This window comes from Podarcis tiliguerta (assembly GCF_965153285.1).
Source record: "Podarcis tiliguerta genome assembly, chromosome: 14".
In the NCBI taxonomy this organism is placed as follows: Eukaryota; Metazoa; Chordata; class Lepidosauria; order Squamata; family Lacertidae; genus Podarcis; species Podarcis tiliguerta.
In genome coordinates this window covers 7167986-7195429 of record NC_139547.1, presented here as the reverse complement: position 1 = coordinate 7195429, position 27444 = coordinate 7167986, and the positions used below count along the sequence as shown (strand labels likewise).

Genomic DNA, 27444 nt, shown 5'->3' with positions numbered 1-27444 from the left:
ATGGCAACAATGCAATAACATGGAGAAGCATCACAGAACAACTAATAAACCAGAATGATTTATGGGCAGTCCAATATAAACCCACCACCAATGCAATATTATTGCCTCTTGGAATTCTGGAATTCTGGAGTAGGAATGACATGTCAATGGCATGTTGCAGAATACACTTTCAAAAAAGAGGCCTAGAGAGCTGACGTCATTGAGCCAAAATGGAACCAGTGATCAAACTCCAGAAATTACAATTTAGTATGAGAATTTAAGTATGAAATCACGAGTTAAGTATGGAAATGAGCATTCAGGCCTCAGTGACTAGATGCTTTGCAGTTGCACAAGGGGTCCAGGCAATATTTTTGGAGTAGCTTCTTGGACTGGCTTTATGGCTTTTCCTAGACATTTCTTCCTTATGGTTTACATTTTAGGCTTCTGCAATTGATTTTGGGTGTTTGCTTCATCAACCAGATCTTTCTTTTTTATGGGGGTTGGGATAGTGATGGAATAAATGGGAACATTTCCACAAATAAAACCAGCATAAACCAAGTGGAAAAGAAGAACGCTTTATATTTTAAAAAAGAAATGTGCCTTCTATGGTGTAAACATAAATGTTTTCCAAAATTATCTAATGATTTTTTAAAAATGTGTTTTCAATAGAAGGGTAGGAATGCTTCACCCAAGTGCTAAGAATAGTATTCCCATTCCTTAATGATAACTAGAAATAGTAAACAGCAGCAAGAGAATGATATGTGTTGGAGAAGATTTGAAATTGTTGGAAGGTCTTCTGTTCCGCAGCCGCACCACAAGTTATCTTCACAACAACCCTATGAGGTAGGTTAGGCTGAGAGAAAGTAACTGGGCCAAGAACTACATTCTGAGTGAGGATTTGAAACCAGGGCTTCTCCTTGGTTTGTGGCCGATGCTATGATCCTGTAATTGCCTCCCGAGCTCAGCTGGAAAAAGCTGAATTCTGCCATGTTGGCATTCCCTGCTGGTGGGCGTGTTTTTCCTTAGGACCTGACAAACCCGACACGTTGGTGGTTCAGCTACATTGTTGCACATTCCCTTTAAGTGTGGGCGTGTGATGTGAGCATGTGCAAAGCCGAGGTTTCGATGAGGATGGCAGAGCAGCTTGGCATCCAGGCTAAATGCTTGCCAGTCTGAGGCTGACAAAGATGCAGGAACAAAGGTAGGGATGAGAGATGACTGACTGTATGCGTGAAACTTGGATCTGCTTTGCCAAAGCTGAGGTGCAGTTCTAATAAGGAACTGTTCCAATAAGGTTTTCTGCCCTTGGCGGTTGAGGAGTGAAGTTTGTGCCTTGGAAATCTCTGGTCTTCTTCCTCCAGTGAGGCATTTCATTAACTCTCCTGATGTTTTGGTTGCACTGAAACTGACTCTGGCAAAGAGACGCAGATCTTTGATTAGCTTGCCCTCCGCTCTGGCATTTTCCCTTCATACGATCCCTTTCAGAAGAGCCCGTTTCAGAAGGCTTTAATGAGGTGGGGGAGATGGCAGAAGAAAAAAGGGGGGCAGTTGCACTTGTGAGCGTGCTCTTCCTTGCGCACAGGACTGTAATTTGTGCTTTTGCTTCTTGGTTTTCCCTGCTGAGTCTCACAGGGAGCTGTTCTTCAGCACTCTTGCCTGATCCATTCATTCCCCACCAGCAGCTCCAAGAATTACAATCCGCTCAAGTGGTTGCAAGGTGGGGAGGGAAGCCTCCTGCTGGTTTCAATAGAGATTTGGATGGGAGCCCAGTTCTGCGTGTGTGTGTGCATGCACACACGTGTGCGTGGGAGGGATTAGGCATAGCTGGGAAGGAGGTGGGGCGGGGGAAATAGCCAACCTCCCTCTGCCGAGGAACAGAGCTGCAGCTAGCTTGAAGAGCAGAGAGCTGAGCTGGATGGGATGGTTTAAATGGAACTCCCTGTAGGCAGACCCAAGTCTGCCAGGCTGCTTTCTGATGTGATTTGCCTGACAGTCCTCCACAAGGCCATTTGGCCATTTGAAGAAGTAGCATATCTCTTGCTCTGAATGTCTCAGCCGACTGGACCTAAGCAATTTCCTGCCCTCTGATCTATGGCATGGGTGAGCAACCTTCCAATGGTCACAGGTCAGTGGTGGGTGGGACCAGAGACCAAAATGGGCGGATCAACAAATGGAAAATGTTAGTTTTCTACACCAGGCTGTTTCCATGGACACTCATGTCTGTCTGCCTAACCAGGCAAGCAAAAGGCATCATCGGAGTTACGGACACATTCTAACCAGGCCAAAACACTCAGGGAGGGTGCAGACAGGGTTGAAGAGGGGTATAGTATGAGGAGAGTCCAGAGGGCCAGATAATGAAGCCTAGAGGGTTGCATATGGCCCCTGGTGTTGAGGCTCCCCACCATTGATCTACATAGTGTGTGGCGTGGATTTTATTTTCTGGTGCCAGCTACATTTTTTAATGAGGAGGAAGTGACAGTACAGCCACTTGTTTTGGTTGTACAACTGAGAAGGCCAGTCAGCTGCACGCCAGCTTTTACAGCCATGGTTGGGACCCTGGGACCCTCCAGATGGCGTTGGACTACAAACACCCATCACCCTTGACCATTGGCCATGCTGGTTGGGGATGATGGGAGTTGGAGGCCATCAACTCTTGGAGGGCCACAGGTTGCAATTCCTGCTCTACTGAAAGGCTGCTCTACCCTGGCAGTAGAAAGAAAAAGGAGGTTGCTTGCTTTCTCCAATATCTAATGTTTTGTAAGTTGTAGGCATCTTGAAATAAAGGTTGGGCATGAGGAAGGATGGGGCAAACTCCGTTGGCTGTTTCATGCAATCTGTCTATTTTTGAGCCCCTTCTCTGATTCCCACCCTATTAGAATTCTCTGGGTTCACTAATGTTGCTCTTCCCAACTCAATTGCTGGGGTGAGCAGGTGTGTGTGTGTGTGTGTGTGTGTGTGTGTAGGGGGTCTCTTTGCAAGAGGCTCATTGGCCTTGGAGGTAAAAAGCTGACGGCTTTTACACATACTAGATGCAGCACATTGACAGATGGTAGCTTTATGGAATGAAAGAACTGTCCATAAATTACCAGTGAAACATCTCTCTTTTGTCGCTCCCCCCCCCCCCACCGCTCCAGGTTAAGGCTCCAAGCAGAGAGCATCTGCAGCTGTGCTTGGTTCCATGCTAGGAATTGTTCCCCTTTGCTGCTTTCCAGATTCCTCTGGTGCAGGTACCCAAAGGATAATACACAACCACCTTTTGTGTGTGTGTTATAACTCAAGGGCAGAGTGCATGCCCTGCTTGCAGAAGGAAGTCCTGGCTTCAATCTCCACCCAAAAATATTCCTGGGCAATGGAGATTCCTGGGCAATGACTGCTTCCTAGGAAGTGCCACAGCTCAGTGAATTTAGAAGGTCCTGAGTTCAGTTCTTGGCATCTCCAGGTAGGACAGGTAATGTCTCCTTTCTGAAACCTTGGAGAGCCACTGCCAGTGCAGACAATACTGAGCTTGATGGCATAAGGCAGCTTCTTATCTTCTGAGATGAACTGTTGCCAGCCAACACAGCCAGCATTTGGCCAGCTAAGCCAATGGTTTGATTCAACATGTTCTCTATCTTGCTCCAAAGGGCAAGGCTAGAACCAATCGGTATAGAAATGGCAGGGAGGCAGGAACCAGGCTAAATAGTCTGAGAAACTTCCTAACTGTAAAAGTTACTCATTAATGGAGCAAAGTGCCTTGGATCTTTGCTGGAGATACTTAAATAGAATCTGGGCATCCATTTCTCATGGATGCTATATTTTCCCACTGGCTGTTTGAAAGGATCTGATGCATAGCCTCCTTCAACAGATCCCAGTTCATTGGTTTTGTATGCTGGGACCAGCCATATATCCAACACAAAGAAGGCTGCCCTGTAACTTGCTGTGGGATTTCACCAAGTGTATTGAAGCACAGTTCATTCAACTATTATCCAACTGGTGGTCTGTGACCAGTTGCTTATACCCACCCATGGAAAAACCAACCAGGAAGGTGGTTGCTTTGCTCTAGGGAGGCTTGGCCAATCCACCTGTGTGAGGTCTGGACGAGGTCAAATATTCCCCAAACCACAAGCCATTGATCTTGCCTTGCTTGTGCGCTGTTCTGCTTTATGTGGGCTTCGACCTCCTGAGCTTAACAAAGTGAAAATAAATATTTAATTATTCTCCTAAATAAAAATCAATAGAGCTGCTGGTTGGCTAAGTAAATCAGGGGGCCCATAAATTTTCCCCATGCGCTGCTTGGAGTTCTTCCATTAATGGCTGTTCTGCTGCGCAGAAGCAATAATTAAAAGGTGGGAGGGAGAACTGGCAGGGGGCACGCAAGGAAATGTGAGGCTGAACTGGAGATTCCTGCCCCTGCAGGATCAGGGTATCCTGGGATTGGATCCAAAAGGAATCTGTCGATGATGCTTGATCTGCTGCACCATCTGTTGAAATATGATGGAGTGAGCAAAGCGAAGAGTGAGCAGGGGAAAGTGTGACTCACACTAAGCAGAAACACCACTAAGCAAAGGTAGAAACACACCTAACTTGGTCCAACCTGGATAAGGTGCATAGCTTGGCGGCAGAGTGCATCCTTTGCATATACATGGTCCATTCAAAAATGTTTAGGTAGAAGGTGATTGGAAAGGCTTAGATATTGGAGAGCTACTAGCAGCCAGAGGAGACCTTACTAGGATAGGCAGCTAAGCAGTTTGACTATTAAACAGCTAAAACGTTGGACACAGAAAGACAGCTTTCTATGTTCTTGTGCAAACTGGACATAGCAATGTCCAGTTCAGTTTATGCACTTAAAAACAACTAGCTTCAAAAAGAGTTAAACACATACAACTTTATGAATAACTTTTTGCATAGCCTTAAAAACCTTTCCATTGTACAAGGGTACCCATTTGCACAGTGTTTGCAAAGCACCAACATGAGTGGCACCACACAGAACTAGTGTGGCATAATGGCTGGAGTGTTGACTAGGACCTGGGATAGCAGGGTTCAAATACCACACTTTGCCATGAAGCTCAGTGGTTGACTTGGGGCCAGTGGCTGCCCCCAGCCTTATCAACCTCCGAGGGTTGTTGTGTGAATAAAACAGAGGGGGGGGGCATGTATTCTGCCTTGAGCTTCATGGAAGAAAGGTGGGGTAGCAATGTAAAAATCATTCTGTGGAAATTCTCCTAAGAGCCATCTTGGATTTAGTTTTCTAGTGTGAGGTCCAAATTCACTCTTCCATCAGCAGACATTCTCCGTGCTTTGCATCCAAATCCATAATAAAGTAAAAACTTTCCTTGGACAAATGTTTGCATGCCTGGGCGGTATGCGTTGTTTTTAAAGAAACAGCTGCTAAGAAAACCAAGTATTCTGGAAGTATTCTGTATCTGCTTGTATGCACATACTTTATCAGTCTTTTTGCTCTGTCGCAAGCCAAGCACGAAACCTCCAACATCTGGGCCCCACTTACTTATCCTTTGACTGCTTATCAGGCTTTTGTTGTAAACCAACCAAACCAGCCACTTTTCCAGTAGCCTTGCCTCCTGCATATATCTCATGCATCCACCGCAGTTGCAGCCAATGCATCTTTAATGCTTTGTGAATGTGGGCCGTAATTGAATGCAGAGACCTACTTCAGCTCTCAGCATTTGAGCTGGAGTGCTGCAAGGTAAATAGAGTCATAATGAAACTCGTGACTCTAAACATGTAAAAATATAAATTTTACTGTTTGATATCCTTAATGTAATATATGAAATGCAACTTTTGAAAACCACAGTGTTACAAGATCACAATGAAATGATCTGTTGTTTTTGTTGGTTGTTTTTTTAAAATGACTCCTAACTTGCTTTCACAGTCTTTTTTGTAAAATCTCTATCCTTTGTACACTTGAGTTTTTACAGAGAAATCCAATCATGTTGCTGCCAGCCCATTGCTTTCTGTGTTGTCTTCCTCCTGTTGTTGTTTTTAGATTTGATTTGTGATGATTTCAATTTTTAAAAAACTTAAAATGCAATTTTTAAGTGCCAATTGCCAGGTGTGGATTGACAAAGTGCTATTGAGACTCTTCAGAAATGCTGTTACTTTATTTTAAAAGGGATTCTGGCCTTGTAATTAATTGCTTCCTGTTCACTTGTGTGACCACAACTTCCCTGTAAGTGCTCTGCTTCTGTCCCTCTGCAAAAAGAAAGTAGAACTTTAACTACAGGCTTCCATTATGCAGCAGATTTTGATGTTGTATGGCAGGGATAGGCAAACTCAGCCCTCCTGATGTTTTGAGACTACAATTCCCATCATCCCTGACCACTGGCCCTGTTAGCTAGGGATGATGGGAGTTGTAGTCCCAAAACATCTGGAGGGCCGAGTTTGCCTATGCCTGTTGTATGGTCACATAAATCCATTATGTCCACACAGGTAAAAGCAGCTGACATATTCAAATAACCAACAGAGGAATGTCACAGCTATGCAAACAACCAAGAAGCAACTAATTACAAGTGTACAAGGGGCTTTAAAAGAAAAGGATAAGGAGGGACACATTAATTAAAGGGACAGTGTCAAGGAGAAGCAGTAGCTTTCATGTAAAGGACCTGCTTACAACTAATTACAGGAACCTAATAATTAAAGGAGAGAAGCAAGGCTTTTCTTGGAAAGGGACCATCTTCTAAGAAAACTTACAGCAGGTTATTGCACATGGAGATGGGCACTGCTAGATTTTTATGGGGGATAGAACAGTACAGCAAGTGCCATGTTTTTACTTCATCTTCCAGCTGAGTGTGTTAAACCAACGGCTCAGCAGCACTAAAGGGCAGCACTAAAGCAGCACCCAAATGTCAGCATCCAAAGAGTTAAGACAGATAACCTGAGAGTCTTCAGAATTCTCGTCAGAGAGATTTGGGACTTATTTCCATTAATATCTCAGAGGATTTGAAAGAGTCACCTATTTTGTCAGGGTTTTTAAAAAAACCTTTCTCCTGTTTTAGGTGTTTTTGTCCTGCAATATTATACCCAGTGCTTGTTTTTGTTTTGTTTTTTGAAAAAAAGTGCTGGAAGTCACCATGAACTTGTTACATTAAGTGCTACACTTTAAACATTTTGGGGGGAAAGGTGCCATACTGCACACCCCTGAGTACTTCCAGAAAAAAGCGCTGATTGTATAACATATTATGTTATATTTTACATAAAAGGAATTACCGGTATGTATCTTCCATGACTACAGGTATGGGTGTATCTTTGCAGAAAGGGTGAGTTTGGGGAATTGAGATGCATTCCATGTGTTGGGTTGGGTTGCAAAGGGAATATACAAGGTGGAGGCTTAGTTAGGACTTACCGTATTTTTTGCTCTATAAGACTCACTTTTTCCCTCCTAATAAGTAAGGGGAAATGTGTGTGCGTCTTATGGAGTGAATGCAGGCTGCGCAGCTATCCCAGAAGCCAGAACAGCAAGAGGGATTGCTGCTTTCACTGCGCAGCGACCCCTCTTGCTGTTCTGGCTTCTGAGATTCAGAGTATTTTTTTTTCTTGATTTCCTCCTCCAAAAACTAGGTGCGTCTTGTGGTCTGGTGCGTCTTATAGAGCGAAAAATACGGTAAATCCTACTGAAACTGTGTAAGTTTTTGCTGCTGTTGCAACAGAGACTGACATGGACTAACACCAGTACACAAATGCATGCAAACTAAAAAAAAACACAAAATATTCTATAGACCTTCAGTTTGTCTTCCAGTTTTGAACTTCAGGGCAAAAACTAGATTTTGAGTCTTGGAGGTTGAGAGCAGCTTCTTGAGTTTTGAACTACCACACACACAGATCCAGATTTATTTATTTATTTTTTCATTTTTTCATTTGCAAATGTCTGAATGGCTCTACCAAGAGACATATGAGGTTACCTGCATCTGTGTGAACGTAGCTGTTTTGAATGCCTCAAATTGTGAAACTGTGTGTAGCCTTAGCTTTTGGCCCAGTATTGATTATTGGAATTTAGAGTTTAGTTTTATGTGTCCCTTGCTTTTTAAAATTGCATGGCAACCTTCATTGTGTGTGTTTGTGTGTGTGTGTTTGATCAGCTGGTGTGTGCCTTCACCTGCTCAACAAATATTAAGTATGTGAATTTGAGGGGGGACAGGTACAACAGGGAAAGAGAGAATAGAAGCTTCTGGGATGAAATATGTATAAATATGTAATATGAATTTAGGAAATGAACTCTGAGTATAATAATAATAATAATAATAATAATAATTTATTATTTATACCCCGCCCATCTGGCTGGGTTTCCCCAGCCACTCTGGGCGGCTTCCAAAAGAATATTAAAATACTGTGATACATCAAACATTAAAAGCTTTCCTAAACAGGGCTGCCTTCAGATGTCTTCTAAAAGTCTGGTAGTTGTTGTTCTCTTTGACATCTGGTGGGAGGGCGTTCCACAGGGAGGGCGCCACTACCGAGAAAGCCCTGTGCCTGGTTCCCTGTAACTTGGCTTCTCACAGTGAGGGAACCGCCAGAAGGCTCTCGGTGCTGGACCTCAGTTCCTGGCCCTTTATTCTTTAAGCCAGGGGTGAGGTACTTCCAGCACATCATTTTAATTAAGCCTCCCAAGCCTCCCCATTTCGTCCATGATGCAATTTTGGCCAAGGTGTGCCCATCTACCCTACACCTGGCATCCAATATGGGTGAGGTAAAGACAAAGGGAGCTTTGCTAAGTCCTGCCCAAAGCCCTGAGCACATTGTCATACCAGTTCTAGCACTCAGTTGAACAGCAGGGCTTGCCCTGTGCTTTACTCCTGGAGAAGGTCCTGTCTTAGCTGGGTCATTTTCTCTCCCTTCCCAGTTGGCATCATCAGACTTGGTATGTAAGGCTAAAGGTAAAGGTAAAGGGACGCCTGACCATTAGGTCCAGTCGTGGTCGACTCTGGGGCTGCGGCGCTCATCTCACTTTATTGGCTGAGGGAGCCAGCGTACAGCTTCCGGGTCATGTGGCCAGCACGACTAAGCCGCTTCTGGCGAACCAGAGCAGTGCACGGAAACGCCATTTACCTTCCCGCTGGAGCGGTACCTATTTATCTACTTGCACTTTGACGTGCTTTCAAACTGCTAGGTTGGCAGGAGCAGGGACTGAGCAATGGGGGCTCACCCCGTCACGGGGATTCGAGCCACCGACCTTCTGATCAGCAAGTCCTAGGCTCTGTGGTTTAACCCACAGCGCCACCACGTAGGTAAGGCTAGAAGTACCCAAATTTCCAGAGCTATAGTGGGCTGGTTTGCAGAAGTGGGGATGCCATCCTCCAGGCTGTCGAAAAGGAACACCCTTCCTCTTATAAACTTAATGAGTGTCTGTTCTCTTGGTACTGATTCTCTGCCAGAGCTCCAGGAAGGAGAAATTGGGGGCTTTGCAGTGCAACTGGCCAGGCCTGGAGAGTGGGCTTTCAAGTTTTTGCTTTGAAAAGAATTGAATCTGCTTTCTCTCCCCATTGTTTTTCTTCTTCTTTCTCTTCTTGAAGTTTGTCCGTTTGCAACAAATGCATTTTACCGAGCCAATAGCTCTCCGTGATCCTTTCGATTGAAGTTGAGCCCTGGCTGAAGGGGAAAGGAGGAATATTTGTGTTAGTATCCCCCTCGCTTGAGCTGCGCTTTCTCTCTGCCACCCCTGGCCTCTCCTCTCTGCCTTCTTTCTCCTTCATGTCTTTCTCTGAGAAATTCGAGAATACTCCACCTCTGCTGAAAAACCTGGCCCCCAAATCAGATGGCAATGTGGCAGATCTGAGCTGAAGGGAAATGGGACTTTCTTCCCATGGAAAGCCAAACAGGGGCACTGGCTCTTTGATATTCATGACATGCTGTGATCGGATTTGTAATAGCCCTGAGCAGCAGAACCTTAAATGCCCCTTGCCGCATTGCTCTATCTGTGACAACCACCATTTCCTCCTCTACATGATTGTTATTGGCAACTTCCGAGTTGTTTGAGGTTTGTCACCTTTGATATTTTTCAGAGTGAGGACTTACTGTATCCCTCATCCTTCAACACAAGCCCCATTTTTTACTTTGACTCCCTATTTCTCTTGTCTCTAATGTGTTCAGATGTAAAGGAGGGCAGCAGAGGAGCTCCTGCCTTTCTTAGTAAAAAGGTACAGGGACCCCTGACCATTAGGTCCAGTCGTGGCCGACTCTGGGGTTGCGGCGCTCATCTTGCTTTATTGGCCGAGGGAGCCGGCGTACAGCTTCCAGATCATGTGGCCAGCATGACTAAGCCACTTCTGGCGAAGCAGAGCAGTGCACGGAAACGCCATTTACCTTCCCACCGGAGCGGTACCTATTTATCTACTTGCACTTTTTTTTTAAATTATATTTTTATTGGTTTACAAATACAAAAAAGAAAACAAAATTGTACATTCAAACTTCTTAATTACCTCTTAATTCCATTTTTTTGACTTCCCTCAATTTGTCTGAACTTCCTTCATTTTATAACTTTTAACACAATCCTGCTTATTGTTATTTATTCTGGTAGCTTCAATTTCATTGTTTATACTTATTATTAGATTTTCACATCACAGAGCTTCCTTAAAACTTACAAACGTAATCTGGTTATCACTTAGTTTTTGCAAATATTGAATAAACTTCTCCCAATCTTCTGTAAATCTTTGATCTTGTCAATTCCGAATCCTTCCTGTCATTCTGTCCAATTCCACATAGTCCATCATTTTGGCTCTCGAATCTTCTATCTTAGGCAGCTCCTCTTGTTTCCATTTCTGGGCCATCAATATTCTTGCTGCAGTCATTGCGTATAAAAATAACTTCTTCTCTTTCTTGTTTATCTCATTCCCTGTAATACCTAGTAAAAATGCTTCTGGTTTCTTAGTAAATGTATATTTCAACATTTTCTTCAATTCATTATAAATCATTTCCCAGAAGCATTTTACCTTCTTACACTCCCACCACATATGAAAGAAAGTGCCTCCCTTTTCTTTACATTTCCAACATTTGTTACTTATCTTATACATTTTTGCTAACTTTATGGGGGTTATATACCATCGATGCATCATTTTCATAACATTTTCTTTTATAGCAGTACATGCAGTGAATCTTAAACCATCTTTCCAAAGTCTTTCCCATTCCTCCATTTGTATATTATGTCCTATATCTTTGGCCCAATCAATCATCACAGATTTTACCTCCTCATCCTTCGTATACCATTCCAGCAATATCTTATACATTTTTGCTAAGATCTTACAGTCATTATTTAATATGTCAGTCTGAAATTTGGATTCTTTATCAGCAAAACCCCTTTCATTTAAATCTTTTCTGAACATCTCATTAATTTGAAAAAAATGCAGCTAGTCATTCACATGATTCTTGACTTCTTCAAATGGTCTCATTTTCCATTTTCCTTCACTTTTACATATTAATTTCTCATATGTTACCCAACCCCCTGTCATATTGACTTTCTTCATGCTCATCGCTTCCATCGGTGATAACCAATAAGGTGTTTTTTGTTCCAACAGATTTTTGTATCTTTCCCATACTTCAATCAAGGACCTTCTTATAATATGATTTTCAGAACCTTTGTGGACCCGTTTCTTATCGTACCACAAGTACATGTGCCACCCAAATCTATTATCAAAACCTTCTAAGTCTAACACATCCGTATCTTGTAATTTTATCCATTCCTTTAACCAACAGAGGCAAGATGCTTCATAATATAATTTCAGGTCTGGCAGGGCGAAGCCTCCTCTTTCTTTTGCATCTGTTAAAATCTTAAATTTTATCCTCGGCTTCTTACCCTGCCAGATATACCTTGAAATTTCTCTTTGCCAGTTTTTAAAAATTGCTGCCCCCTTGATTACTGGAACTGTTTGGAATAGAAATAACATCTTCGCTGGCACATTCATTTTTATCGTTGTAATTCTTCCCCAAAAGGAAGATGTGCTTTCGAACTGCTAGGTTGGCAGGAGTTGGGACCGAGCAACGGGAGCTGACCCTGTTGCGGGGATTCGAACTGCTGACCTTCTGATTGGCAAGTCCTAGGCTCTGTGGTTTAACCCACAACGCCACCCGTGTCCCTGCTGCCTTTCTTAGTACTACCCAAATAGAGGATTTTGGAATAGGAAATTTGGGCAATTTGCTGCTGGGGCCACAATGGCCTCCTCTGCAAAAAGTGCTAAGGTAACCTCCCCTGAAGTTGGTGCCTTCCAGATTTTTTTAATTAAGCCCCCATCAGTTCCTGTCAGGGATGATGGGAGTTGTAGTCCAGAATATCTGGAGGGCACCAGGTAGATGTGGGTAGCTATTAAAAGTACAGGAGTTCCACCCTCCTTTGTATCAGATCTCTCACTGTCTTTCTGTTCCTGGTTTTAAAAAATAAAGGGGGGAAATGAACAGGTAAAAATGGTAGTGATTAATGATGTCACTTTTACCACTGATCTTTGCTTTGGAAGGAAAGTATTTTGCTTTCACCAAGGTCCCAGTGTGGATGGGGGGTTCAAACAAAAAAACCCTAATCCAGGCATAGGCAAACTCCGGCCCTCCAGATGTTTGGGACTACAATTCCCATCATCCCTGACCACTAGTCCTGTTAGCTAGGAATGATGGGAATTGTAGTCTCAAACATCTGGAGGGCCAGAGTTTGCCCATGCCTGTCTTAACCATTCACACTATTGAATTGTATGAAATGGTATCCTGTCTAGTTTGGCCCAGAGTAATTGAGACATTTGAATAGCATTGACAGCTTACATGTCTCCTAAAGCTCTGATTTCAGAGTTGTTTTGCACAACCCAAATTGGTGAATAGGATCCACACATAATTCACCACTGGAGGAAGAGGCTATGTAACTGTGGGTCTGTGCCCACCGCTTCTCAGCTCTGTGCTGGTGGGGAAGATATAGATTGAGCTGGTTGCGGTCCTCATCCATTGTGATCTTGGCCACTGAGAGGAGGTGACTGCCCAAACAAGGTGGAGAAAAGCAGAACTGGAATTCTGAAGCTTGATTTGGTAAAGTTAGCATCCCTGACGGGATCAAAGATGCTAGTTCAGAGTCCCGTACCTAGAGTTCAGAACCATGGACAGCAATCTTGAAGCTAGGACAGAAGGAACTGGCTTGGAGTGACTGGAAGAGATGTTGGTGGTCATTTGGTCCAGGAATAGCAAGCGAGGATCCCTGACAGATGGCCAACCAGTGAAGGGAGGGTATGCATTGCTCCTCAATACCAACTATTCCAACTTTTACTGTTAGAAGTTTTTCCTATAGTTTAACCAAAATCTACTTAACTGCAATTTCCACCTGTTGGTTCTAATCCTGCTCTCTGGAGCAACAGGTAACAAGTCTGCTTCATGTTCTACACAACAGCCCTCCAGACAGATGTAGACAGCTTTTTTTGTCTCCCTTTAATCTTTTCCACTCTGGGCAAAACACACCCAGTTCTTTCCACTACTCCTCATAGGACTTGCATTTCCAGACCCCTCAGTATCCTGGCCACACACACACACACACACACAGAGAGAGAGAATGGTCTCCAGTTTGTCATTGTCCTTAAAATGTGTTTCCTAAGTGGTCTTCTAGTCTGGCATGGTTTCAGCAAAGTTGCTATCTTGTGTGCCTTCAAGGCAGACTCAGACTTCTAGAGGTTTTCTAGACTGCAGGGTTGTTGCTGATGTTTTTGAAGAGCGGTAATTCAGGCCTGATTCCACTTTAAACCCTTTTGCTCTCAATTCTTCATACACAAACAATAGGAAGTGAACACATGCCAAAGTGTTTTAAAAGCAACCCCTTTGTGTAAACACAGCCAAAGCTGAGCTGTGCTGAACACCTCCTTAAATTGGACCTGTATTCCAGTCACTCATGGGTTTTGATTCATTTCTGTTTACCTGGTGATAAGGAGCCAGCTGCTCAGTTGTACTTTATTCTAGCATCTTTTTTTGCATGCTTTGTAGAGAAAGGAAGAAGAACAGTGGTAGGGAAGGACAAAGCCAAGGCTAGGTGTGGAGATGATTGGGGAAGGCAGGGGTAACATTCCTGATCCTCATTGGCAGGGAAATCCTTTATCCTGGATTTGCTGTGCAAATCCTAGGTCATGGCATAACTCCTGAGGAAGAAACTTGTGGTTCTCTAGATGCTGTTAGGTTCCAACTCTCATCAGCTCCAACCAGCATGACAAGTGGCCAGGGGTGATGCAGGCTGTAGATCAGCAATATCTGGAGAGCTGCAGGTTCACCACCCCTGGAATATCTGACCTGTGCTGTTCCATGCATAGTTTTGCACTTCCACTCTCATTGCATTGCTCACTGCCAACCCGGAATGCCTCGTACCCTTAAGGGGGACACTAGAGTAGATGAAACCATAGTGATCTCTTTGTGCCTGTAGCTGAGTAGTTCCATGGAGGTGATAGAAGAACAATGGACAGGCAGATAGATAACTAGCTCCATTTGGGGTGGTGTTAATGAGAAATCAGATCAGGACACAGCACTGAGCAAGTGGTGTTTGTACTTTTTTGCTATGCCATTTCCCCAGTTTAAGTGCTTCTCTCACCTGAAATTGCTATTTTTTGGGGGTGGGCATGGTACAGTGATAGTACAGATATCTAAAATTGCATCTAGCTCATTCCTTAATAGGGTCAAGAGTTGCAATCCGCATGGATGCAAGGTTGCTCCAAAGTCCATCCATGCAGTTGAGATATTTCATAATATTCTAAATAAATTTCTTATGAATTTAAGTAACAAGGCACTTGGGAGAATTTTGCAGTCACGTTGCTAGACCTTGATGTGTCTAGTTATATGCTTACTTGTATTTGTCTTTCATTGTCATTTCAGTTGTCTTTCATCCTTGCTTATTATCTATTATCATCATCAATGGGTTTTGTTTTTCTAATTATGTTGTGGCAACACTGTTTTGCCATTACACTTATTAGCTTCTAGTACATTTACAGAGGAGGGTGGGTGTGTTGAATTTTCTTGTATGCACTTCCAGTTTCCTTTTGAGGTTTATCCTTCTCTTTTTCTCTTGCTTTGGGGATCATATAGCTAAGCAACTTTGTGAACCATACAAAGAGGCAAAAATTGGGAGAGGGAGACAGAGTAGAGTATCAATACTTTCCGCTCTTCAGTCCTGAAAGACCCTTTCCACTGAATTTGTGTCTGTTTTTTTAAAAACATGCATTTCCCTCCTTCATTGAACTCTCCTCTGTAGTCACAAAGGATAAAAACTTGCCGAGATAGTCAAATTGGAAGCTTTGTTTCTCAGGTCCACAAATACTATTTACAAATTCCCCTTTCTATCCTTCAGGAATCTGGTTTCAAGTAGAGAGGTGTTCTCCTCTTCCTCCCCCATCATTCGTTATTGCAGCATAATCAAGGCAGCACAGATTTCGAAGCAAGTCGGTGTTCTCAGAATTAAGTGGAAGTGTGCAGCATCATGGTTGATGCCTCCAAGGCTGCCATCCTAAATGCACACTTCAAGGGAGCATGAACAGGACGAGGCTGCATAGGTGGTTTGCCTCTCCCTGTATGTGGCCTTTCCCTGATGCTCTGAGCTGTGCACACTCACCCACAGCCCCAGCAATGCAAGGATGCATTGCAATCTGCCCAGCCTGCCAACCCTTCCCCCTTCAGCCCTGCCTTTGCTGCATAGGAGCCCTCTTTTTAGGATTCCAACCACGTGCCCAGCTGCCATGTAAACCCTGGGGTTCTGATAATCTGGTGCATTTTTACATCCCATTTGTGTCAGTTTATGTAAATTTGACATTTGTATCAAAGAGCCTCCCTAAGCCTCTCGGATCTGCTGAGCCAAATGAGAGCAGCTCAGTGTGTCAAACACCGGAGTGTCTGGGGGCAGCAAAGCTGCTCTGCAGCATATTGCCCTGACTCCCTCTTCCTTCTCTGCTCCTCCTCTGTCCAGCTCCTCATTGCTGGGGCTTAGGAAAGCACATCAGTCCAGAGTCTAAGGCCCTGACACGTAATGGTGTGGATTGTTTAATTTATAGCCACAGAATCATAGCAACTCTTTCTGCTGGAGCAGAGCCAGAATTCCCTGCTCTGAAACCAGAATTCTGGTGGGCATGAGGCACAGAACTGGCTGTGAAGGCACAGTGCATCATAACTCCCAGGAAATATAGTCTCACGAGGCTCCCCATTAATATTCTGACACATGTGCAGAGTTACCTATAATGCCCACAGGTGTTCATAAATCCATAGCTACAGAGAAACCTGCAGGGATTGCCACATGTGGGTGTGCATACACAGAGGAGAGCACAGGCAGGTGCACATGCTGTGAGCTCAACAATTTCAAGTTCTCTCTCAAACTAAAGAGATTCAATCTTCAGCAATAAATAAATAAATCTCTGTTTACATTTACGCAGTGAAGTAGTGTTTATACATTGTGTTCTTCCTTTTGCAGAGCAGAGCTAAACATTACGTTACCCAATACAAGCTACTTCGGAGAGGGGACAATGGAGGAGGTGCTTAACCTTATCTCACTGCTGCTTTCCCATTGCAACTCCCTCTTCAAGCCACCCACTGCTCTAAATATTCCAGGTGTACTTGCAAGTTAAGCACATATCTGCAACCCCCTGGGCGGAAAACCAGCAGTGGCAGGTGGTAGTGGATACTTGTAGCAGGAACATGTCAGCCAAGAAAAGGGTGAAGCACGCACTCCGCACCACTGCTTCCCCCCTCTATATTACCTCCTCCTGACCTCCTTCACACAAATGTTGCCATGGGGCTATGCAGTTGCATGTAACTGTTCCTCCCTGATGTTTGGCTCATTGCTACCTGTTGAATGATTTTCAACCTGATGATGTGAGGCAGGGGAAAGGTTTCGAGGAGGTGATGAGCAACATGGTATACTGCAGGTGGAGAACATGAGCAATGGGAATGTCCTAGACAGTGAAATGAGCGGGCAGAGTGCTGTTGCACTCAGGTTCTGTTTGTGGGCTTGGCATCTGACTGAGTGCTATGAGGATAGGAGTCTGGACTAGATGGGTCTTCGGTCTGATTCAGCTCCAGGACTCCTCTTAGGTTCTTAATGAACAGGTAGACATATGAAGGCATTTGTGGTGGGTTCCAAGGGCTCTTATGACATTGCTGCAATACTATTGCTTTTTTTTAGGTGTGTGGCTGTGATGTAAAAATTGGGGTTTGGCTTTTGCTGCCCAACTCTCCATAGGACTCGGAGTCCCCTAAGTCCATGACCGGTCAGAGAAAAATGAACGGAGGCAGGATGCAGTGGAAAGCAAGGCAACAGAGTTCCCTCCCCTCCTTCCCAGGAGGGAGAGACCCTGAACAAAAGTCTGCAGGAACCTTTAAAGACTTTTGACATTGCCCAACCCCCTTAGCCAAAGACCACCCCAAAATCATCGTACATACATCACAGGAGGCACTCCGTAGCAGAAATGGTTGCTGGTTGCATTACCTGGGCAGCCTGGCCATTCTTTTGTGATGGTTAATACTTTAGTTGCTGAATCCAGGTCACAGGCTCACCCTATTCATGCACAAATACACCCTTAAGACAGGATTTGTAAGCTAGAAGACAATGGGAAGGCTTTCTCCATTTGCCTCCCTTACTGCAGAGGAATATTTGAGGTCATTGGGAGAGTCGAAATGGCTTCAGAATTGCTCTCCTGTACTATTTCAGACACATGGTTTATATATTTAGATATGTGTGCATTTATGAATATTTATTCTGTATTTGAGACCTTAGAATTCTTATAACACCTGCCGCCCAGAAATCATTCTCAAAGCAAAGTTCTCAAAAAGGAGAACCAGATACCATATTCCGACATGGCAATGTTAAGTCAAGTCAATCTTTATTGTACAGTAAATATATTAACCACAGTGTATCACTGACAAACAATTCCATAAGAATACAGAATAAGTCATTGATATCACATACTGTATATTACCATTGTGCGCATTACATGTGGCTCTTCTGTACAGTCTTATTAACTCATTCTTCAGGATGTAGAAGTGAACAGTGACTGCACCCATTATAACTGATGTGAAAGGGGTGATTTTCCGTAAGAAACAGCATGAGAAACAGCTTGCTGTGTGGCCACTAGGAACATGGATTTGCTCTCGTAAACAGGTGTCAGGAGCTGCTGGGATCTCTATGTAGCTGCCTTATGTGGTCAGCGACTGAACTCCAGATGGCAATGTCACAGTGAATTTCTCTAAGGCCCTGGACTGATTCCACCCACACAGGGTGGGCATTAGATCTTTCTGGATAGGAAGGAGAATAGGGCTCCCTGTTCTAGTTGAACCTTGCTTGAGCCACAAGGTCTTCCTGAGCTCTGCCATGTTTCTGTATCTTTGGCAGTTCTTTGATTCTTATTTGTGGCTTTTTGCTTTTGGAATGCGTAGCACAGAGTCCCTGAGACAAACATTCAACTACCCCTTGAATGACTCAGTTCCCAGCTGGTAGTGAGGTCATAGCCTGTTCATCATGAGTGACAGGTAAGTATTGCAGAGATCCTGGTGAATTTTTCCAAGTCTGCTTGACTTGAAGGGATGTCAGATTTTATAATCTAATGAGAGTGAGGCCAAGACTCCAAGCACCAAGAAGTAGTATTGGTGTTTCTATGTTTACTCAATAGATTTTCATTATACTTGACAGTGATGGGGAACATGTGAAATAAATGTGACTCAACATGGTCCTTCTGAATACAATCCAGATGTAGGGAAATCAGGCTAAAGAAGGGCTTTGGGGGATTTTAAGGATAATGATTCTATATAAGACAGAGTGGGGATCACATAGCCCACCAAAGGTTTCTAGACTGCTATTCTCATCATGCTTGACCAGTGGGCATGCTCACTGGGGCTGAGTGGTGGGAGTTAACAACACCCTGAGGACCACAGATCTCCAACCCACCTTGGGGGAACATGATCTGGAACAATATTTCATTTCACAACAATACGCAAAATGGTTACACCAATATACAGAAAAAGAACCAATACAAAAACAACAACTGCATATTGAATCAAAATCCTTTTTGTGTGTGTGTTAAAGTATTATCAGCTACATGAGGTCTGCAGGCAGGGGAACAAGAGGAAAAATTGACCAAATTGTAACAGATTATAAATATGCCACAGAAGTATATACTAGCTCGGGGCCAGGAACATTTATTTTGGGGTATGAGCCCTAGGGGAGCAAACAAATAGCAAATCATAGGTTGTCCATAAATTCTCCCCTCTTATAACACAGCCAGCAAGATCAAGATAGTAGTGAACACACTGCACTTACTGAAGAGAGGACCAGAAGGATTCTCCATCAGGCCGCTTCCAAAATGGGAGTGGAAAATATTTAGGGCTCACCAAATAGGTATTTACTTCCCCTTTGGGAGGCTCAACTCCAAGAAGGGCAGAGTTTGGGATCTTGCTAGAAGCTACATTTTTAATACTGTCAAGGACCTGGAATTCAAACATGCAGATAAAGATGAGGTTCAGCACCATGGACAGCAGCTCTGTGTTTCAGCCATGGCCATATTTGAAAACTCAGATCTTCCTGCAGAAAACTGCAGCAATTGTCAGTGAAGGCAGGGTTCACGTGTGTGCTTGGCCCTTCCCTCCAAAAGAAAACCTGCTGCCATAACGCATTCCCGTATTCAGATCCTGCCATTGGAATTAGAGCTTTAGAACTGGCCGCAAAGGAAAATGTGAGCCATTTGAATTTCAACCCCATCCTGTCCCAAAAGCTTGACATGTGTTATGACATAATCAAACCATCAGTGTAGGTTTTCGGTCGGTTTGGATTTAAATGGTGATGAATATAAACATGCAGGAGACAAAGCATATACAAATTACCATTGCAACCTTCGCCAGTGCCACTATTCCAGAGTGCAGTGGCTGGACTATGACTAACGCATGCATCACCAACAATATTTAGCCCTGTGGACAGGTACCATGAACACGACACCCTCTGGCCACTTCCCTCCCATCTCTCCCAAATCAGCTTCCCAGAGAGAGAGAGAGAGAAATAAAGTGTGTACATTAACACTCAACTTTCCCGTGAAGACGGTAAACAGTTCCCCTTGCAGGGGTCTAGTATATTTTTCAGCAAGAACAACAAACCTTTGCATCCCAGGCAGCTCAAGCTAATCAGTCTGCTATAGTACACTTTTTATATCTGCTACTATACCAAAGGGGGTCAGTATATCCCTGCAGCTATTAAAGTTTTAAAACTAGGATAACATGATTTTTAAATAACATTGTTTGTTAGTTGTTTTTGCTGGTTGAAATGTATGTATGCGTTTGTTTTTTTTTTTTTGCATAAAATATTGTAAGTCGGTTTAAATTGCCATGGCAAAAGGCAATTAACTAACTAACTAATTATCAATTAATTAGTTAATAATATCAACCTCCCTGTTTCTTTATGGAGCTGCCATTTGGATGAGCTGAGTGTCATCTGAATTGTTAAATTCCTGTTAAATTCCTGCAAGCCCTTCTATGGATCTCAGGATATGTTCCTAATGCAGATGTACTTTTGGAAATGGGACTGTGTCCTTTTGAGATAAGAGCTTGGTTGGCAGCCTTAAAGCTTTGGCTGAAAGGTCCTTTTTTAAAAAATAGGAAGAGGGCCCTTAGCACATTTACTCGAGGACACCTTTTGTAGTGTTTGGAAAAGCTTGTTGCCCCCAAAGCTGCCTGTATTGAACTCTCACTCATCTTCCTTCTTCACATGTGACACAACAAAGCATCTGCCCTGGAAAAACAAAGACCGTGGAGTGTTTCTTTTGAAGATCTTCTGATTCATTCATACACAACCTGTTCACCCTGCTTCTTGGGTATCTCTCACAACAATCCTTGCCTGTTAGCTGTCTACTTCAGGAATCTTTATGTTGGCAAATATTGCAGAAATTTTTCTCTGGCCTGATGTGATGTTCTTCCATCCTAAATGCTTTGGGGCAGGTGTTCTGCCATCCCTCTCTCCTCAAGGATATGTCGCTGTAATAATCAGGAGATAGAATCTATAGAACGTGTCCTTCTGTTTTGTAATTTCGATGCTGCAGTTTGGCAGCATGCGGTTGGCCCTTTACTGACCAAATTTCCGGAAAGTCAGTTCAATTTTATGTCAAATATCTGATGGCAAATAAACCCCCCAAAATGTCACTCATGGTAGCCTTAAGAACAAGAGAATAACTCACCATCTGAACTTGAAAGACCACCTCCAGGGGCCAATCCAAGATAGTTGTACCTCTATATAATTGTTTTTATGTCACACTTCTGAATCTGTTTTGCTTTGAGATTCTAATGTACTGTATGCTTTTATTTCATTTTATTTTTGGTATGTGAATGTAATAAACCTGTATTGACTTTGCTTTCCCAAACAATCTGTGTAAAAGTCAGATCCAGTAGAATTAATCTGAGCCTTGAAAAGCCCACAGAGCTGAAAGAGGAAGAGGGAAGGAGTGTCATTTAACTTGGTGGCCATCACTGGCTCTTGTGGGAGATAAGTCCATACTTTAAATATGCAATATGTGAAAAAGTATTTTGTCTGTCCTCAATCTTCCAACAGCAGTTAAATTGAATTTGAGTGAGTTCCAGTGCTATAAGAGAGGAAGAAAATTGTTCTCCAAACCATGAATAATTTTAATACGCTTATATCATGACACCTCTTTCTCACCTTGAGGAAAGACCTCAAGGGCACTATTGCACCCATGGGTGCCATATTGGTGACTGCTGCAGGTCTAGCCCAAAGGCTATACAGCTGTTCCTATCCCTGTTTTTCTCCTTTCCCATATCAGAGAAGCCCATTTGTTAGCAGTTGGCTTGTTGTGCTCCACATCAGGTGTCTCTGGCTTCTGTGGAATAGGGGACTTTGCTCTTTATTATTTGCTCAGTGCCCTGACACAGGATATTGCAGGAGAAGGAGAAAGGAATTGACTTGCCCCCCCCTTCCTTTGAGAAAGAGGCAGGGATGGCAGCAGATAAAGATGTTCCATGCAGCTTCAGTGGGTATTCACAGATCTAATAACTAAGCCTCCACCTGAGTGCCTTCCTGTCACTCATGTCAACATCACGGGCAAATGTTATTAAAGGGAAGGTCAGAGCAATCTGGCACTTGAGTTGTGTACTTGGGGGGGGGGGGTGTAGAGAAAGAGGCAGTGAGAACTGCGCAGATAGTATGAGCTTCTTAAGGGTATAGCAGGACGTGGCAGTGCTTCACAAGGGCTAATGGAACAGAGCAGGAGAATGAAGCTTTCGTGAGTGTCCAGTTGTGGGCGCCACATGCCAAGAAAGGCCATAAGGTAAAGGGACCCCTCACCATTAGGTCCAGCCGTGGCCGACTCTGGGGTTGCGGTGCTCATCTCACTTTATTGGCTGAGGGAGCCGGCATACAGCTTCCAGGTCATGTGGCCAGCATGACTAAGCCGCTTCTGTCGAACTAGAGCAGTGCACGGAAATGTCGTTTACCTTCCCGCCAGAGTGGTACCTATTTATCTACTTGCACTTGACATGCTTTTGAACTGCTAAGTTGGCAGGAGCAGGGACCGAGCAACGGGAGCTCACCCCGTCACAGGGATTTGTACCGCTGACCTTCTGATCGGCAAGTCCTAGGCTCTGTGGTTTAACCCACAGCGCCACCCGCGTTCCATAAGAAAGGCCATAAGGTAAAGGTAAAGGGACCCCTGACCATTAGGTCCAATCGTGACTGACTCTAATTGGTCTGATTATAAGAAAGGCCATAATCAGACCCAATTAGATGCCACCCTTTGCTTCTTAGCCTGCAATTCCAGCAGAGATGCCAGTCCTTTGAAATTATGGCATGAGAAGAATAAAGCACATGGGGAGACATGGGGGTCATTTTCAACAAATTTACCATGAGGAAGAGGGAGAATCACTTTTACCAGAACCACCGAATGAAGGCTGCAGGAATTAGTAAGCTCCTCAGGGCAGAGACATAGCCGACTGTACTCTGTAGAGCACCTTGCATATTGATGGCAAATGGTGGTGGGTCCATTAGGGTGAATGGGGTGTTGCCCTACTAACCTCAGTCTACCCTCAGCCACCCCTCACCTGCTTGCCAGGGTGGTGGTGTTGGCATTGCCTGTCAGAATCTTCCTTCTCAGTCTCACTGTTGCCCTTATTGAAGTTAGCTGTGAAAAGGATAGAGACAATGCCAATATTAGATGGCTCTGCCTGTCATTGGTTCTGGTGCCACCTGTTGTTTGGGTTCCCTGCCTTCCACCTTACCTTTCTCAACGGGCACCAGCCATCACGGCTGATGGCACAATATAAATACTAACAATAACAATCTCATTCTCTGGATACAGGGAGGGAAGAACAAAGGTTGGGCCTAGTATTCTAAACTCAAGAATATTGCTAGTACAGGAGCTGGGCTAAAAGATTTTTTGAGTATTTTCTACTTTCTTAACACTCTGATTTGAAAGACTAAATGAGATTTTCTGACCCGGTGGTTGCAAAATGGATTCTGCTGCTCATTATTGACACAGAAAGGAATAGTCAATGGATTTTTCAGGTTCATGCTGAGAGCAAACCTTGGGAAAACTTATTCAATCACAGCTTGTAATTTTTTTGGTGACATTTTGTTTGCATGGCATAGTCAACTGTGGTTATATAATTTCCATTGACACCTCTCCTCTACTTTATCATTTTACAAATGAACTTTGCTACGCAACTTTAGCTGCATGGTTTGTGATCCTTTGAAACAATAAGATAAAATATAATCAAGACCCTCAGGGCAGGCCCCAATGCAAGCATCGTGTTATAGAGGTGTTCCCACTTCAAGTGCAGCATTATTATTATTATTATTATTATTATTATTATTATTATTATTATCATCATCATCATCACCATCATCAGATTTGGAAATATTTGTTCTGTATTCCATATAAATGTTAAAGGGAATATAAATTGAGTGATTAATGCTCATGTCTGCTGGCCATCGTGAACATTCCACAGGCCTCATGAAGAGGGAAGTGTGCCCATTTTCTGGTGAAAATACATAATCCCAAAGAAGCCTTGGAGAATGTGGATGTATTATATCATGTATTGTGGATGAATGTTGTACATTCTTTGTTCATTATGCATAACCCCCAGCAAGCCTTCAAGAAAGTGCAGATCTCAATGAAATTTTGTGCATTCTCTGGTCATTATGAAAAAACTCCAACAGGGCTTGAGGGACGTGTTAGATCTAAACCATATGATCTACCACTGAGCCATGGTCCCTTCAAACTGCAGCATGCTGTAGGTCTCCAAAGGTTTTGCTTGCACACAAAAATCAGCCTCTCTCGCCCTCCAGGTATATAACTTTCCATGTCCATACCATGGCAGGGGGAGGAGTATCCAAAGCAAAAATTGAGTGCACTTCAAAGCATGTCTCTGTAACTGCTAGTTAACTGATTGACGGCTATAGAGTTCCCATTCAAACCTTGATGACAGTCACCTGACGGCATTATGACATCAGGTGATTGACAGGTGGGCAGTTCCGCCCATCTACCATGGTCCATGAAGGTTGAAGGAATTAGGGGTTTGCCCTGCCTCCCAGATCAAATTCTCTCTGCAGAGATTAGAAACAGGGTTGTAGAGATGGGGCCACTTGGCAATAAAATAATAATAATAATAATAATAATAATAATAATAATAATAGTAGTAGTAATAATAATAATAATAATAATAATAATTATACCACACTCATCTGGCTGGGTTTCCCCAGACACTCTGGGCGGCTTACAGCACACTACACCCTGCAAACATAGTTGCATACTATCTCAACATGTATACTATCTTATTTCAAATGTCTCCCATTTCCTATAATATATACTAATCACAGGTATACTTTTTCCTGCACTATTTCAAATGTATACTATCTCCTATTTCATATATACTGTCCAATTTCACACCCTTACCATACTGTCCTTGCCATTATTATCATTTTCACCCCTTACCATTTTATCATTCCTGGCTGGGTTATTGTCCCTTCTTCTGCATGTTACAGTTGCCCTCTAATACAAGTCACTATTTCCTCCTCCTATCATTTTATGGCTAGCCCACCTGTCAATAGTTATTGCTACAATCTCCTCCTCCAGAATTCTCTTGCTTGCCAGAAACCAGAGCAAACCTTTTACAGCAAAGTTAACATCCATCCTACTTTGCTCCTCTGAATGGCTTGAATCGACATAAATGTCCACCATTCCTTGTCTGAGTGTTGCTAGCAAAAGGTCATGTGAGCTTTTCAGAAGTGGCATGGCGACACAGACAAGCAAACACAGAGGCAGTGAATGCAAAGGGGGAAAGCAGCTGAAAGTGGCTGAGACTGGAAGCCTAAATGAACTGTATGTATGTCCTTTGTATGCACACATTAGGGATGCGGGTGGCGCTGTGGGTTAAACCACAGAGCCTAGGACTTGCTGATCAGAAGGTCGGCAGTTTGAATCCCCGTGATGGGGTGAACTCCCATTGCTCAGTCCCGGCTCCTGCCCACCTAGCAGTTCGAAAGCACATCAAAGTGCAGGTAGATAAATAGGTACCGCTCCGGTGGGAAGGTAAACGGTGTTTCCTTGCACTGCTCTGGTTCGCCAGAAGCGGCTTAGTCATGACCAGGAAGCTGTACGCCGGCTCCCTTGGCCAATAAAGCAAGATGAGTGCTGCAACCCCAGAGTCGGTCACGACTGGACCTAATGGTCAGGGGTCCCTTTACCTTTATGCACACATTAGTCCTCAGTTGCTCAGGACCCAATAAGTTTCACAAGGAAGACTTTCAGCCAATCCCCATGTTTTATCCACACAAACTTATCCACCAGGTCTTCATAGCTAGGACCGTGGGCACTGCTGACACCTCGTATTTGTTGAGATTGGCAAAGTCCACTTTGGCAATCAGCACCTTCCTCTTCTACTTGGTCTCTACCTATTCTATCTGGGGGCCTAGGATCTTGCAGGGACTGCACCACTGAGCTTGGAAATTGATCCCTGCCGACTTCTTGCTCTTCAGAACCCTGTCTTGGAAGTCATCCCCATCCTGGATGTTAAAGCAGACTCAAAGATCCAGGTAGTGGGGAATGTCCTTTTAGTTGCAGACACAGTGACACAGGGGGGGGGGGGGCAGGTGCTGACGAAGACCCCTCCCAGATGCAGTGAGGTCTGGGAACATTGTGATTCAGGGAGCTGCTTGGGAGGGATTTTTCAGTATACCTGGCAGTATGTGTTGTCCTCCCCACAGTTTCGCTGAACATCTAACCTGAAGAAGAGTTATGGTGAACCTGAAAGCTTATTGACTCCTTTGAAATGTTTTTGTTGATCCTAGTAAGCTCTTGGCCTTCTATAATGGAGCCACACACCTAATTCTAACGCTTGCTTCCAAAAGATTCTGGCTACGACCTCAACAAAAGTTTCCCTCAAGAGTTTCAGACGTGGTTGTGGGGAAGGGGGCAGAGAGAAATGCGACTATTTCCTGGTGAACTCAAACACCCTCTTTATTCCTGCTGTAATCCCCACACAGTTGCTCCCACTGTGCAGTTAGTGGAAGATTTTATGACCTCGCCCGATGTTATTAGATGGAGGCCACCCTGCTGCTATCCACTTCTGTCGCTTGTTAGCGTGAGCGGAGCTAATGAAGGAAGCCAGGATAGAGGCAAAACGGCTTCCTGACAGGACACATGCATCACAACCAAGTGTGAAGAAGGATCAGCTGTCACGTGGAGACCTCCTCCCCGAGAGAGTGTGTAATTACAGCCGTTTAGTGAACAGCTGGACTGCTCTGTATATTTCCTGGAACAACAGGACACCTGGCTTAGAATGCTCACAGCCAAGGGTCCATGAAACAACCCCTCTCTTTTTTGGAAGAGACAGAAGTCAGTTGGCCCCAAGACTGCACAAAGTTGGCGAGCCCACAGCTCAGCATCAGCCGTGGAGGTCCATTAATTTCAATATGGAAAGGACTGTTGCTCGGTGGTAGAACACTTGCCTTGCATGAAGGTTCAGTCCCTGGCATCTCCAGGTAGGGCTGGGGAAAGATGTCTTTTCTGAAATCTTGAAGAGCTACTGCCAGTCAATGGTCTGATGCAGCATAAGGCAGCTTCTGGTGCTCCTAATACCAAATTAGTATGTGAGATCCACAAGGTTTTAAATGGCTTCATAGAGGATGGCTATTAGTCATGATGGCTACACAAAAGGTCTGTATTCAGAGGTAGCATGTCACAGAATATTTTTCTTGTGAGCAATGAGGAGTGAGCTATTGCCTTAATATGTGGGGTTCTCAAAGGTAACCGGCTGGCTGCTGTGGGAAACAGTAAGATGGAAATGCTGGACATTTTAACTGATTCAGTAAAACTCTTATTTTATTATGTGGTTAAGAGATGAGTAGATGAATGCATTTATGGGCTTTTTTTGAAAGGCCTCGTGCTTTTAAAAAATTACATCAGAACTTCCATCTTAACTGAAGAAATGTCTACTTTCATGAATTTTTTAAAAAATATTTGTGTCACATGTATCATCCTGATACTTGTACATTCACAGTGATCATCA

At 43.7% G+C, this 27444-nt stretch overlaps 1 protein-coding gene across 8 annotated transcripts in view; it reads left to right on the top strand.

Moving 5' to 3' along the window:
- CELF6 (CUGBP Elav-like family member 6) overlaps positions 1-27444 on the top strand; it is a 173194-nt gene that overhangs the window by 28027 nt on the left and 117723 nt on the right. For 2 of the 8 annotated variants that reach the window (XM_083413108.1, XM_083413107.1), the window contains exon 1: positions 1070-1180. The exons of the other annotated variants lie outside the window; for them this stretch is intronic. The gene's annotated coding sequence lies outside the window, so the exon portion shown is untranslated. Of the gene's footprint in view, positions 1-1069; positions 1181-27444 lie in introns of those variants that run through there. 8 annotated transcript variants of the gene reach the window in all.